Source organism: Anolis carolinensis, chromosome 3 (assembly GCF_035594765.1).
Source record: "Anolis carolinensis isolate JA03-04 chromosome 3, rAnoCar3.1.pri, whole genome shotgun sequence".
Lineage (NCBI taxonomy): Eukaryota > Metazoa > Chordata > Lepidosauria > Squamata > Dactyloidae > Anolis > Anolis carolinensis.
In genome coordinates this window covers 154,743,005-154,759,476 of record NC_085843.1, presented here as the reverse complement: position 1 = coordinate 154,759,476, position 16,472 = coordinate 154,743,005, and the positions used below count along the sequence as shown (strand labels likewise).

Below are 16,472 nucleotides of genomic sequence, written 5' to 3'. Positions count from 1 at the left end.
ATGCCCCTGAACCTAGAATCCTCATGTTCTGGTTATAATAGGTTGATTATAACAGGCTATGCTTATGTCTCAGCTGGATCACTTCCAGGTCTTCTGCAGCATTTTAGTTTGGGCAGTGTGTTTTCTAAACAAACCACAAGGTTATCTTGCTATACTTTTGGGCTGTTTCCTCTGGTTGGCAACTATTTCTTCCCCAACTATTCAGGCTAAAACTTTACTAGAATTCAGGCCTGGCAGCCAATTAAACTGCTGATACTGCACTATTCTTTGGAGGAAATTTCTCTTGATTCATTTTAGTGTTGCTCCCTTGATGGGGCCAATTAAGGTACTGGATAGCTAGATGACAAAGAGATATTGCTGCAACTGTTCCTGTTTTCAGAGAATGTGTTTTTTTAGATTCACTAGGCAACATTTGAGACAGACCACACCCGACATTGGCTGACATGATTTCTGACATCACAGGTGATCTCTGCCAGCTAAGCTTATCAGTCTATAACAGTGGAGCTAGGTTTTCACTCAGTCTCATGCCTATATAGACAGTTCTCTTGTTATTTGGCAACATTCAAATCTTATCATTTCTTGTAAAAGTGAGAATATTGCTGTCTTTAAATGGGTGGAAGAGACATGTGTTTGTTCATCCAGCTCTAGTTACTAGAGTGGACTCTAACCATGCTTCTTTTGACTTTCTTGATCAATCTGTTGTCACTGGATAATTCCCAACACTTCACACAGGACTTTGAGAATGAGTAGACTATGTCCCTGGAAGGAGTAAGGGAAAACATTTTTTACTTCATTCAAAGGAAAGACTTTCTGAATTTATCAAAAGAGATTTGACTTTTTAGAATTCTTCTCTAGCACAACATTTCAAATGGGTCGATTTTCTTCCTTTCAGTTTTCCTCACTGTCCATACATAAAAATGAGAAGTACAATGGCGTGGACTATCCTAACTTCAGTATTCAATGATATATATTTACACTTCAGGATCTTATCTAGGACCTTTATAGCTGCTTTTCCAAGTCCTAGTTGCCTTCTGACTTCTTGACTGCAGTCTTTGTTTCTTTTCTCCGTATTCATTCCTAGCAGTAGCCTCTTGTTCTAAGACCTGGCTTCACATCAGGACAATAAAATATTATGGCTCATTCATTTCAAGAGTGATCCAAGCTTTTTAATGATTTCCATAGCCAAAGAGTTTGCTGCAATCTATAAAGAACAGGCTGATTTTCTTCTGATATTTTTTTGTTTGCTCCATTATCCAACTTATGTTTGCAATATGATTCTTAGTGCCTCTTCCTTTCCTTAACCTAACTTGGACATCTGGCATCTCTTGCTCCACATATGGTAAAAGTATTGGTTGAAGAATTTTAAGTATAATTTACTTCTATGGGAAATAAATGCAATGGTGATGGGGTTGTTGCATTCCTCGCTTTGTTTCCCATTTGTTGAGAGATTTTATGTAGATTCTCTTTGTAGATTCCTTTGCATTATATCCTTTGAATACTTTTGCTACATGTCTCCTCACTACTAATGTCTCTCTATTTTTTCTTAGATTTTATTTCATGCGTAAACACTTTGCAATTATCTGACTTGATATGTCCCATTCCTATCCATGTTTGCTTGCTAACCCCAAGTATTGCAAGGTTTTTATGTTAAGTTTCTTGTTTTACTATGTCTCATTTCTCCTGATTCATGTGTTTCATATTCCATGTTCCTGTAATATGTGTTGTGCAGCTTCTGACTTTCTTTTACCTCTGAACACGCTAAAGCTGAACATCCTTTTAGCTTGAGTTCAGTTGTGTCATTAACCACAGTACTACTCATAATCTGTTTCCAGTCAGAATTCAAAGTTTAGGTTATGACCTTTAAAGCCTAGACAGTTCAGGTCCAGGCTATTTGATTGACCATATCCCCTTGTGCGAACCTGCCCGGGCCTGAGATCTTCAGGAGAGGCCCTTCTCTCAGTCCATGTCAAGCTTGGTTGGGGGGAACAAGAGAGATCAGGCCTTCTCAGTGGCTGGCCTTCAACTCTGGAACTCCCTGCCCAGGAAGCCAGAATGGCCCCCTCCCTGCTGTTCTTGAAATTCTTTTCAATTATCTTACAACGGCGGCAAGAATAGTATATGCCAGATATTGGAAAAAGAAAGAAATCCCGGAGTTGAGCTGCTGGCTAATTAAGGTTTTGGAAATAATGAACATGGATAAATTGACGTATTTATTCAAAAATAACTATGGCATTCCCAAAAAACAAACAAACTGGGATCTGATAAAAAAAATTGGTTGACAGGCAAATGAAGGTGCTAATTTAATTCTAATAGAAAATTTGACGATAATGAGGGAAGGTAAAGAAGAGGCTGACACCATAGTAGAATGTACGGAAAAACCAATTAAAGAAAGACATTTTTCTTTAAGTATCTGTGTAAGAGATTGAAGTGACCAATTGTATTTTACTTCATTTTATCTCCTGTGGTTTTCTTTTCTTTTCTTTCTTTCTTTCTTTCTTTCTTTCTTTCTTTCTTTCTTTCTTTCTTTCTTTCTTCTTTTCTCCTTTCTCCCTCCCCTTTTTTTTTCTCTCTACTTACTCACTGCACATCTTTCCTTAAGAACCTAATGTGTTCTTACACACTCACTGTAAATTTTATTTGGAAATTCAATAAAAAATATTTTAAAAAAAGATCTAGCCAGGGGGTACTATGGTTTTTAACTAAATACGTTTTAACTGTGATTTTTTAATACTGTTTATAATTAATTCTGTTTTAATGGTTGCACATTTGTATATTTTAAATTGTATGTTTTTATGTTAAGCCGCTTTGAATCTCCTTCAGAAAAAATAAAGCGGGGTATAAATACAATAATAAAAGTGTCTGTCTTCTACATTTTTTAAGCTTTGATGCCACTTCCGTTATCTCAGAGAAATCCTCTAGCCATTAGCTGCTGACCATTAGCTGTCAGCACATGTGCTCTGGCTCCTCAGCAAAAGCCTGCCTGATGTAGGAGACACTATTCCTGATATATAGAGGACAGCACCACCACCTCTTCTTCTGTTTATAGCCTGATAGGAGTAGGCAATCCCAGCACTGTGGAAAGTAGGGCCATGGATTCATCCTATCTTAGCTCTGAAAGTCTTGAAAGTATAAATCATAAGGATAACTACTAGCATAAACATGTCGAAGCAAGTCTTCAGGTGTGGTCTAGTACTCTGACCAAAGCAATTTTAGTCAGATTGATTACAAACAGAATGCCCTGTTTTTAAGTTGTTCATATCCCAACTGTTTCATGTAAGACTATTATTAAGAATATTATTTATATCATAGCATGAGGAAACTAAAAGACCCCATCCAACTGTTGGATAATATAATTGACCCTCAGATAAAATTGCAAATGTGGGACTTGAAAAAATTAGACCGGGATATAAAAAAAAAGATCTCTGGCTGATTTGCCAGCAAGGGTTGCAAAATCCCAGCTGTTCAACAATTGTAGCAATAAACAAGTAATTAATTATACTGCTGAAAGAAAGATAGCTTGTGGTAACCAGTCGTAGATTTTTGCACAGAAAGATTGTGAGCGTATTTTTTCCCTTGTTTACGTTTAGGAATTCAGGATAGATTCTTGGATCCAGAATGTTTGAAATACTTTTCCCTTGCACCATACTGCAAAAAGAATAAGGTAACTGTTAATAACAGATGCCTTGAAGGTTTCTCACTCATAGAATTGCCTTAAGTCAAAATCTATTTGGTGACAATTAGCTACAACAATAGCCATATTTAATACCAGATGTCATTTAGAAGATGGAGCAAGCTTGTTTTCATCTACTTCAGAATCTCCATTCTTGTAATTATAATCTATGTACTAATGAATTAAAATTACAGTGTTCCCTCACTTATTGCGCGGGTTAGGTTCCAGGACCATCCGCAATAAGTGAAAATCCGCAAAGTTGGGACACTATATTTATTTTAATATTTATACATTATTTTAGTAGTTATACACTACCAATCGTGTGTTGATAAATAGCCTCCTTCTCCTCCTGTTGCCACTTGGGTTCCTTTTCTCTCCCTTTGGCTTCTCCTTCCTCCCTTCCTTAGGCTGTAAATTGTAATTTTTATTATTTATAATAGTCTTTTAGAGTTTATTGAAAAACTGCGAAACAGCGAATCTGCGAAAAGTGAGGGAACACTGTATAAGAAAAGAGATACTACTTAGCCATTAGGTAGAACTACTAGATGTCAGGAGCTATTTGGCAGTAGAATGGACTTCCAAAAAGACAGCAGATTCTGAAAGTTTTCAAATACATGTTGTATAGCCATTTTTTTGAAATTGCATTAGTTACACGGCAGGGAATTGAACTAGATGGTGTTTGCTATGCCTTCCAGTTTTATGATTCTGTGTAGAATTGTTGACATCTTATGTAGGTGGATGAGTATAAATGGAACTGATTATGGTGGAATGAGACGGAAAAGTAGCAGAATCTCCCTTGCATTTCAGGTAACAGATGAATAGAATGGAAGGACTGTATGATCGGTCCTTTGCCTTCATCTATTTCTCTGTTCTTAACATAGATAAGATGAAAATTTTGAGATATTTGATCAGGTTAATAAAATACTTTTTAATGGAAGTTAAAAGCATATTTTAGAAAAAGCAGTTTTTTTTAATCCTATAGGGATATTGTTTTCATTTCTCAGAATATGTTACTGTGATTGTGCAGGACTTGTTTTGATTATACAAATGTATTATTTTATATACAGTAGTGCATTTCTTTTTTTAAATGATCTTTATTGTTTCTTTTAAGAAGGAATATATAAGAAGAGGGTAACCGGCTGGGGTATAAGCCACAAAAGGGAAAGAAAAAAAAAGTAAAGTAAAGAAAAAGAAAAAAAAGAAAAGGAGAAGAAAGAAAAAAAAGAAGAAGAAAAGAGAAAAATATATAGGAGAAGAGAGAGAAGAACGCACAACCTTGCTAACACGCTGGGTTGCAACAGTTGTGCATGAGGTTAAGAAATAAATGACCTCCAGTCCATTCCACAGGGAAATTTGCTTCAGTTCTTCCTTCCTTGTATACACACACACACACATCCATACATTGTTTATCTTGCTGTAGTCAACACCTTTCTTGTTTGTTACTTTGTTTATCTTTTTCTTTCTTGGTGATGTCCCATCGTCCTAATCCTCATCGGCTATCACAGCCCTATCTGCCTATTTGCCCAAAGATAGTCTTTCAGCGGTGACCAATCCGTCCTATGTGTCCTGTTTTGGTCTCATAACAGAGAGGACAGCTAGTCCATGTCCATGTGCTCTCTTAATTTTATAAACCGTACATTGACTGTCAGAATTTCTCTTGTGCGCCACCTCTGAGCTATGAGTATTCTTGCTGCTGCCAATATATAGAATAATATTTTGTCTTTATTCATTCCTAGCTCGAAATCCATTATGTTTAATTATTAGTACTCTGGCTTTAAATTGTACTTCGTCTTTAATACTTTTCGGGAATGTTCATGTACTTTCCTCCAAAAGCCTTTAACTTCCTTACAATCCCACCATGAGTAGAAGAAGGTCCCCAGTTTCTTCCCGCATTTCCAACACATTTCGTTTTGATTCTTGTAAAATTTAGCCAGTTGGTGGTGGGGGTGGGCGGGGGTGAGGGGGGTGGGGGTAAGGTACCAACGAAAAAACATCTTGTACCAATTCTCAATTACCTTTAGCGATCTAGAGTATTTTAGTTTTAATCTCCAAATTTTCTCCCAGTCTTTAAATAGAATCAGGTGGCCTATGTCTAAAGCCCATTTGATCATGTTTTCTTTCATTAATTCCCTTTCTGTATTCCATTCAAGGAGTTTTTGATATAGGATCCTTATCACTTTTTTCTCCCTTAACATTATCCTCTTGTTTCCTGTGTCATTTTTCTTATCCTCTTTAAAGCTATCTTTTATCTGCATATAGTGATACCGTGTTAGGTTTTTGTCGATGATCCTGAGATCTCAATTATTCAATAATTGTTTATAGGTGTACCACTTTTCCCATGGAATCTCTCTTTTATGGAACACCTCCCCGAGCGAAATCCAGAGGGATATTTTGTTGTAGAACCTTCTCTTGTACCTTTCCCAAACCTTGAGAAGCGCTGCCCTGATGAAGTGATTAGTAAAGTTCCTTTCTATTTTAGCTTTATTGTACCATAGGTACGAATGCCATCCCCATCTAAGGTTATAGCCCTTGAGGTTTAGCAACTTCTTGTTGGCTAGTGTGGCCCAATCCTTCACCCAAACCAGGGCGCAAGCCTCAAAGTATAACTGGAATATATACAGTAGTGCATTTCGACCACAAATAACTTTATAAAGGAAAACTAGAGTTGGGAGTTATTTGACGAGTACAGCTTTAGTTTGCTGCTCTTGAGTATTTGTTGCCAATGCTTACCTTTAGAAGTTGAGGTTTTTTACAAGAAGTCCTTTTGGTTGCTGGACTGCTGTTGTATAATACATGACTGTGTATCTTCTTTTGGAGGAAGAATTATCCTTCCAAAAGTACCTGTAAATGTGACAAAGCAGTTAACACAAGCATTGGAACTCCATCTGTGACTTGAAATATTTATAAAAACAATAACACTGAGAGAGCTTCTATGCTATACTTGAATACTGCGGACTCAGTGTATCCTTGTGCTGAAGAAAGCACAGTTGCCCATGTATTATCATCTTTTTCAACTTGGCCTTTGCTGTCTTACTGCAGTAGAATGGCATATCCAAACTGGATCGATACTACTTGGGTCAGGACTATAAACGTGATATTTAAAACTGCTTCTTGGATTACTTTTTCTTCTGACATCTTTAAGAATGTTGTTGAATGGGATCTGTGGGGTGGAGTGTATGGCCGTCAGGAGTTGTATTGCAATTTCCATCAACCCTAACCATTTTAGCCTGTAGTAAAGTGTGGTGGGGGTCAGCAGTCCAGCAAAAACTGAAAGTCCCCTATCCCTATTCTAGTCCAGCTATTTGTTTCCACCAGTGGAAACATAGCCCTTTGCAATTTCAAAACCAGTGATGTACCATGTTTCCATTTACAGGCCATGCCCGCGTTACAAAGATCCAACTTACAAATGACTTACAGTTAAGCATGGGGGTGAGACAACAGAGGTGAGAGAAATCAACCCCTCAGAAGGGAAATTCACCCCTCTTGGGAAAAGTGTCTCTACTAAAACTTTATCACCAATCTTTGTTTTCACAACAAGCTAAATTGTTCAAAATTCAATTGGTACAGTGACAGAAAGTGAGGTGAAATCTTCTGAACAGGGATGCAGACAGCAAAACAAATTTCACAGGGGTGTTTGTGACACCCCTGGCTGCGAGAGCACTGGAAACCAATACACCGAGGCCAATAAACAATCTAATATCTTTATTAAAGAATTGAAGAAATAAAGCAAAAACAAGCAGAAGATATAGTTCATCAATAGACCTTTCAGGAAAGGTCAAATATAGTCCAATAATATATTGTCCAATGTCTAATATTAGAGTTTAAAGTTTGTAATCCAAAAACCGAAACGCACTCAAACTTCCAAGCAGTTTGAGTGGGGAAACGTCCAAGTCTTTTACTAGAGTTCAAAAGCAAGTCCAAGGCAAGGAATTGAAGACAAGGCTGGATTCACGACACGACAAGGCAAGGCTGGAATCACGGCAAGACAAAGCAAGGAAACACGGCTAGGCAAGGCACGGAGACACGGCTAGGCAAGGCACGGCTAGACTGGAAGGTAGTGGATCCCAACGCGGTCCACACTTGGCTGAAAGTGAAGTTACTCCTTCAACTGACACGTTGACTCCGCGCTGGCTAGCCAGCGCACAGAACTTTTAAGGAACTTCAAATCTTTCCACAGAGCAGGTGTCCAAATGCTCTTTTCCCAAGGGAAAAGAGCTAAAACAACATCTTCAACCAGATGCGATCCTCCCTGAGAATTTTCAGGGGAAAACAGGTTAATCAGCAGATTCTCTAGCTGCTAATCGCGTGCTCCTTCTTCTGCCAGCTTTCTCAAACCTACTAGTTTCCCAAAACATCCGTCTATCAAAGGGAGGGGAACTGGTGGGAGAAGACTCCGTTTCAAGGGCCTTTTTAATGAGCTGTGGACTAGAATTGTCAATAGGGAGCATCTGGAAAGAGGCAGAGTCTTGCTGAATCGGCACAAACTCCATTTCCTCGTCACTTTGGTCCATAATGGAGGCAGGACCACGTCCCAAGGGTTCAGGGGACATCACAATGTTAACCTTTCCCTATGCTATCCAAAGCATGCATGAATATACACACACGGCTGGAATTATACTTTTAAAATGTACCTGTTCTGACTTACAAACAAACTCAGCCTAAGAACAAACCTACAGAACCGATCTTGTTCATAACGTGGAGACTGCCTGTACTGCTTTTGTATGTGGAGGTCTACTTAGCTAGTTGACCTTCCATCTAGATTTTGTGACAGTGATTTTCCCTCACCTAAGATACACTATGTGAAGAAGCACTTGGATGATTGAGTAGATCGGTGTTGGTGGTTCCTGGACTGGTGATAATTCCTGGCATGTTTTCAGGATTTTTTTTTTAAATCAATGACAGCATTTTGGGAGGGGGGCAGGAATATAGCCATCTGCCAAAAATATGGTGCTAGTCCTTGTACAGTGAGTGAAGAAGTGCTGGTTCCCACATGACAGCACTGAGAAGCAGTGCAGTAGAATGCTACATTGTTCTTTCAACAAGTTCATAGAAATGTCATATGGGAAGTAGGCAGAATAGGAATATGCTGGTGAGGTATGCTTTATATTTTGAGATCATAACTCAGAGAGGAAATGGCAAAAACTATTTTGCATGTTTGTGGTCAGATCTTTTTAGCTGAAAGATTGTTGCTAGTAACTATTGGAGAAACAAAACATTTTGTGGTGTAGGAACCCATGTATTCCTATTCTTTTTAGGTTATTTCTATCTCTGATACCAAAGTTTCTGTCAAATAAATCCCAGTAACATACAGTAGAGTCTCGCTTATCCAACGTAAACGGGCCGGCAGAACGTTGGATAAGCAAATATGTTGGATAATAAGGAGAGATTAAGGAAAAGCCTATTAAACATCAAATTAGGTTATGATTTTACAGATTAAGCACCAAAACATCATGTTATACAACAAATTTGACAGAAAAAGTAGTTCAATACACAGTAATGCTATGTAGTAATTACTGTATTTACGAATTAGCACCAAAATATCACGACGTATTGAAAACATTGACTACAAAAATGTGTTGGATAATCCAGAACGTTGGATAAGCGAGTGTTGGATAAGTGAGACTCTATTGTATCTACTATTGGATTTTTCAACCTACTGTGACTCTAAGATGAACCCATCATTGTATTTTCTTGTCAAGATTCCTTAAGAGGGGGATTGCCTTTATGAGGACTGGAGAATGGGATTTACCCAAGGTCACCCAGTGAGTTTCCATGTCTGAGTCGGGATTCAAAGCCTGGTCTCCAGACCTATGGTCCAACACTCAAACTGCTATGTCATGGTTGTTCTAACTGAGATACACATACCTTTAAGTCACTTGTTGACTCATGAAAACCTCATTAATTTCATATGGGTTTCTTAGGCAAGGAATACTTAGAGGGGGTTTTGCCATTTATTTCTTCTGAAATCAAGCTTATAGTACCTGGTATTTGTTGGCAGTCTCCCATCCAAATATTACGCAAGCTTGGCCCTTCTTAGCTTCCAAGATCAGATGTCAGTTTAGGGTATTTAGGCCCATAATTTTGAAGTGCCTTTTGTATTGACCCCACAGATACTTTTCAGTGCCCTTGTCACTTAGCTTTCCTGATTAGTCCCTATTAAATGCAGGGATAGGCACTTGGAATGCCCCAGATATTGTAGAACAGTATTTTTTTCCAGTTCTTGTCAATATTACCACAATTTTAGAGTGGGACAGAACTCACTACCTTTTGACTAGACCGATGAGGTCTGTCTCTTTTTATAGGCTCTTTCTTCCTGCGTCAAGTTAATTTCTAGAAAGGTTGCTTGTCATAATGCTTCTTAAAATCTCTTGTCATCTTATGCAATAATAAGTGTAAAAACAATTACAGTAATTCCACCCTCCTTTCCTTTTGTAGTTTCCTCACTTTGTTTTCAAATAGAAAAAACAACTGTAATTATTGGCAGTCATAACGTCAATACAAACTCCTGCACACTTTTCTTTCCTTCTGTGATCAAAGATGTAAGCATTTTTGGAATAGTTACTTCTCTGTCTGAAATCCCCATGCAAGTTAATTTGAGTGAATTCTATTCTGAACGGATGTGCAGAATAGAAGGGTTTGATGATTGATCATTAACTTCTCTGAACACTGAAATGCTTCATTTATTTAGCAAACAAGAGTGCAGGAAAGTAGATCTGATAGTGCTGTAGAAATTGTACTGGCCTTTCTTTGTCCACTTGTTGAATGTGCTGTCTGTATGTTCTACTTTGCTGCAGCAATTGTTTGGCCTTTGCTCTTGCTAGTTAAGGTGTGGCTGGCTGATTCACGGTGTTCTCTCATTCCCCTCTTACCTGAAGATTTGCATGTTTGACCTGGCGAAGTAATTGGGCCCACAGCAACCTGGGCGTGCCTCTTGGAGAAACACTTAGTTTCATGTATGACTCATAAGCTGAAGCACAGACTCTACTTCCCCAATCTACAGTAGCCATTTTAACTGCAGAAAACTGTTGGATTTCTTGTTATCGTTTAGCCTTTGGGATCCTAGAGGGAACTTAAAGCAAGGTAATTTAGATGGACATTATTTGTTAATGCATCTGCAACTTGAGTTCTTTTTAATTTTAGTAGAGGATTATGTGTACCTACTGAGTTTTAAAAACGGGCATGGCTGTGTGCTTTTGACTCGTTAATAAGTGAAACTTAAACCCCATTTTTAATTGCATTTAATGAAGAATCAGGAACAGAGGAGGTTCTATAGAGTGTTTTATGTTTAAATGGTTAGATTTCAAGGGGGGAAACATTTTTCTGTTTTGGAAAAAGTAAAACTTCACTTGTTGTTCAGTTAGGTGTTTTCTTTGGCTGGAAAGCATAAAGTGTTTTAAAGTATTTGTCAGTGTTACAGATCTGCCTATACATAACATCTGAATACATTTAGTGCATTTGAATAAGTAGACAAATATACTAGAAATAAATGATAACACTTTGCTTTATAAATACATGTACTCCAGCTCTAACATTTACCTCTAACCTGAATATGTACATATATTATTGCCTAGAAAATGGCAGAGTATTATATTTGTGAGTTTGTGAGCATGGAATAGTATCAACTGCTGAAGTTTTTCAGATGTCACATTACTAAAATAGTTGTGTCAAAGGCAGCTATTGTGATTATATCTACTTGACAGAGGGGGGATCACCTTACACAGTGTTTTCTATAATAATCTTGTTGCTCATCGTTGTTATACTACATGCTACAAACATTTTTGTAGCATGTAGTATAAACAATGATGAGCAACAAGAGTATTAGTATTAGTGTGCAGATGTCTGTTTCTTAGGATGGTGGTTGCTTTATTAATGGAAGTTTTAACTCTGATGCTTGGCAAAACACTGTATTGAAAAGAGCTGAGCAGTGACAATTGGTGAAGGTTTGAGGTTAGGTGTCAGGAGGAGAAATGCTGCTTTTATAGGCTGTTTCTGGGGTGGGGGGAGAGAACATAAGAAATATGCTTGAGACTTAAATTACTCATCTCTTGACTTCAACCTGCCAAAATATTGTTCTCCACAAAGAATGTTAGAACGATTTGTTCTTGTTCTTCACTTTTAGGCAATGTTTGTCATATCTTTAGTTGAATGCTTGTCTGTAAAAGTTGTGTCTCTCTTGTTTCCTATTTTCAACTGAGAACATAGGTTGTTCAACTTTTAGAACTGAGTTGGATTTATCAAAACTCTTCCCCATGGTGAGAATTGCCCCAGAGAAGAAGCTATTAACAGGTACATATGAACCTGAATGTTTTCCTTACCAGAAAAAATAACTCTCCCTTCATACACTCTTGTGAGCTAAATGACATTTGGAATGTGACGTGAAGACAGACCTCAGCAACTACAAAATACTCTCACTAATCCACTGGAGGATGATGGTGAGCATAGAAAGCTGGAGTTTGTGTGAGCACTTGTTTTCTATTTCCCCCCCTTTAAATATGTATCATATATATTTCTAAAAAACATTGTTCATAAAATGAGTGTATGCAGGGAGAGTTATTTGTTCTGCAAAGGAAAACATCCAAATTCATATGTACCTGTTAATTGCTTCTTCTGTGGGGCAATCCTCACCAGTGAGGAAGGGTAGAAACAACAGTAATGCCCCAATAGGAAGGTTAACTCTGTGTCTTTTATTGATCTAATATGCCATTTGTTTGCCCCACAGAGGTTAACAGTCAAAAGATACATATGAACTTGTACATATTCATTTGCAGAGCAAATAGCCTTAAATGGAAACAGTTTAAACCAGAAACGATGTGGAATAGTGGTAGACGGATCAGCTCCCTCCTATATATTGGAGATGTCCCAGCAGGATTTCCTCTTTGACTATCATTTTTTAAATATAAAAATGCAGGAATTTCTGAGCATAGATGTCCTACAATATGTCTGATCTGGATAGTATAAAAAGTGAAAGCAATTATGGTAGTTTCCAGTAAGTAGGTGAAGTCTAATGGAGGTTTATGCTTTTGGAGCTATGTCCAGTTGCTAATCTGAACTAGAGTAAGACAATCGGATTTAGATAAACATTGATCTTCCATTCAGGAGTTAGTTTAGTGAGTCTGCTCTAGTTGAGGTTTAGGCCTTAATATTATGAATTAATCTTTTTGTGGTTTATGGTGATATCTGGAGTCAGTGTTGGTCTGACTTAGAATATCCAGGGATATACTGAGACACCAAGGCTTAGACAATTACTGTCAACTTACTTTTTAACAACAATATGTGTGATGACTGAAGGAAAGGCTGTAAACTAAATGATTAACATGTTACTGGCAAAGGATCTGTGTTAATTTCTGAACAGACGTTTCCCCCTGCAGATGCAAGAATTTAGAGAGTGTGCATACCATAGGGCAGGGGTGTCAAACTCATTTTCACCATGGACCACATCAGCCTTATGGTTGCTTTCAAGGTCCTGTTGTAATTGCAAGACTGTACAAATATAACTGTTGCCTTGGCATTGAATGCCTTATGGGCTACATAAAATGACATGGTGGGCCAGATTTGGGCTGCGAGTCTTGCATTTGACACATGTGCCATAGGGTAAAAAGAAAAAGCTGGTAAGAATCTTGCATAGAAATGCTGGCAACTACTGTTTGGGAATTATTCAGCTAGGGCTTTTATGACTTGCCGTAATAGCCAGTATCTATTCTGAAAGACAGATCAGTTTGATTTCTAAAAAAATGGCAGATGGTATCCCTAAGAGGGCATAATACAAAACTATGGACTGGAAGGGAAGCATTCTCTTTAGGTGGTGCATTATTTGTTGGCTTGAGGACAGCCAGTTCTCACCCTCAAACTTGTCAACTCTTTATTATAAATTGTAAAAAGAAACAACCCCCCCCCCCCAAAAACACACACACACACACACACACACACAACAACAACATTTGAATGTTGTTTTAGATTTCTCATGCTTACGACCCATTCCCAATAAAGAATGATTCTTGATTGTGGGAGTTCTGTAACAGTTGATCAGAAAGTAGATAAAGAACCCTATGCAGATCTTCATATTAAATGTGCAAAAGTGTGAAATGCTGCTGGCTGTTTGAGGACATTCGGGGCAGGACTAATGTGTCTGTGCACTCCTCTGCCCACAGTGTACAGCACATGCAAACAAGCTCATGGAGCCTAGGGAAATGGTCTCTCCCTGAATTTTTCTGTGGGTTGTGTGTGTGGCCCAAAATGTAAGCATTCTAGATTACAGACATAACTCTTCTGGGGTTCAATATCATGGAAAGAAGCCTCCCCATCCCCACTGTGTTTGACTGGAAATTTGGTTATTATTATTTATTATGATTATTTAAACCCTGCTTTTTCTCTCCACAATGGAGACTCAAAGTGGCCAGTCGACAGTAGTTCTTGGGGGATATGAATGAACAAGAATATGTACCAATGGCTATTGAATAACCTTTTCTTCCTCAGGCTAAAGATAAAGGTTTTACCTTGACATTAAGTCTACTCATGTCCGACTCTGGGGATTGGTGCTCATCTCCATAAAATGGAGCAAAAATATGAACATCTTTTTCTACTTCATGTTTTCTCATGTGATGTATTTATTTCCAGCTTGTAGTATGCTTCAAATGACATTAAAGAACTAATGGTGGTGTTTTTAAATCATTTACAAGAGATTCTGTGAATGAGGGAGACACATCTCAAAATGTCAGAAAGCAAAACAATTTTGATCTGTTGTTCTAAAAAAGATATAAACCCTTAACAGTGTTTAATTCTGCAGGAGAAATGTATCCCTCAAAAGTATGTTTCCAATTGTAGAACAGTGTCACACAATTACAAAACATTTTTTTCAACACAACATTTCGAAAATGTGAGCAGTGCGTTGCTACGCTGGAACACCTCACATAAAATTGTAATTTATAGTGCAATTTGTAAGTCCAATTAAATCATTATAATTATATTTATTTTTCAATAGAAATGTATTTTCTTTGCCTTCAAATAGTCAGCATAGCTACTCTTAGCTTTTAAATGGTGGTTAAAGATTTTTGGGGGAATGCTGTATTTTATGGTTTTCTTTCGTGGGCCAGAAAACACTCTGGAGATATTTCTGATCATTCAGTCTCTAGTAATTAAATATTGGCTTCATAGCATACTGAATTACCTTTTTTGTGTTGCATTGCGCACTATAGGGTGAAAGGTGTTCACCTGGCTAGTTTGCATGGCTGTTAAATGAGGAAAGGATGCCCAAGCTTTGCTTCTTTTTACTCAGTTTTAGATGTGGTGCTTCTAAGGGTCTACACTGAACTGTTTATATATGCAAGAATGGTGTTTATGGTTCTAAATTGTTATCTTCTATGTGAAGTATGTGTTTTTACTGTTTTTGGTACTTGTGTGGATGCTCCTCCCTTATACTCCTCACCCCCCCCCCCCCATTAGCTACCTTGTTGAAGAAACCAAGGAAGTTGGCCCCTATATACATCACTAACAGCAAACATTCCAGCTGTGATAATATGGTCAGAATATGAGGCTTCCTTGGAATATCAAGTTTTTAGCCTCATGCTCAGAGCAGAATGACACATTATATGTACGTATTTGTGAAACTTCAAAGAGACTTCTTTTTATTTTACGAATTTCTGTAGCAGAGGCTTTAGTCCAAAAGAGAAGACGAGTGTAAATGGTCTTAATCCTGCTTAAAATGCACTCATCTTGTAGGGGAAAAAGCACCTGGGGGCAGCTTTCATCTGAGAAGTAATTAGCTACAATTAACAAGCATTGTATAATTCATTCCTTTTTGTAATGACTGCAGCCTGCATTATATAATGATTGTAACATAAAAAGAACACCTTCTCATTTCTTTTGTGATTTAAGTACTGTTTTAGTTACAGAATTTGTGTGTGGGATTCACTGCATAGACTTGCTTTGTATACCCTAGGCTAGTAGCTTTCTGATTTTTAAAGTAATAAATATAACTAATAAGTTATACATGTGATTAATGATGAGAAAATACATATTTATAAAAAATATAGGCAGCCCTGTATTAACTGGCATGGAGGCACAGTGAAAGTGGAAAAAAAAACCCAAAGAAATTACATTTTTTTTTACTTAAGGGGATACCTTCCTGGGAATGTCTAGGTCTTCCGGTATGAGGCTGTGCACAATTTTTGCTTTTCAGCTTACCATAGAATTGTGTTGAAAAACCTAGAGATTCCTAGAGATATATTCTTTCTAGAATTCCCCAATTACTTCAGCATGACTGAAGGAAGTTGTCCATAGAGTCACACTGGAGATCTTATAGATTTCTAGAGATAATTTTTTAAATCTGTAAATAATCAAATCTCCAAATGTGAAAAATGCAAATATGGGTGGATGACCATCTGTCAGGGTTGCTTTGAATGCGATTTTCCTGCTTCTTGGCAGGGGGTTGGACTGGATGGCCCACGAGGTCTCTTCCAACTCTATAATTCTATGATTCTATGAGAGACAACTGTAGTGTTATCTATCAGGGTCGGTGCTTTGAAATGATAATTTGAACTAATTTCTTTTTGAGGTAAATTTCTAAGTATGAAGAAAGAGCATAAATTGAAGCAGAGATCTTTCACATTGCACTCCCTGTGTCTAATTTATGTAAAATGCAAAGGATGGCTTGATTGTATTACAGTTGGCTCCCCATATTTGCGGGTTTAACATATGTTCTCTAGGAATCTCTAGGTACTTCAGACTGAAAAAGTTAACCATAGAATTGACCTGAAGTCCCTACAGACTCCTGGAGAGGTGTTCTCTCAGATGGAAAAAATAGTGT

The 16,472-nt window shown here is 37.7% G+C and overlaps 1 protein-coding gene across 5 annotated transcripts in view; it reads left to right on the top strand.

Moving 5' to 3' along the window:
- The window catches only part of elf1 (E74 like ETS transcription factor 1), a 78,729-nt gene that overhangs the window by 10,199 nt on the left and 52,058 nt on the right, over positions 1-16,472 (top strand). Inside the window, exon 1 of one of the 5 annotated variants that reach the window (XM_062975596.1) lies at positions 10,289-10,750. The exons of the other annotated variants lie outside the window; for them this stretch is intronic. The gene's annotated coding sequence lies outside the window, so the exon portion shown is untranslated. Of the gene's footprint in view, positions 1-10,288; positions 10,751-16,472 lie in introns of those variants that run through there. 5 annotated transcript variants of the gene reach the window in all.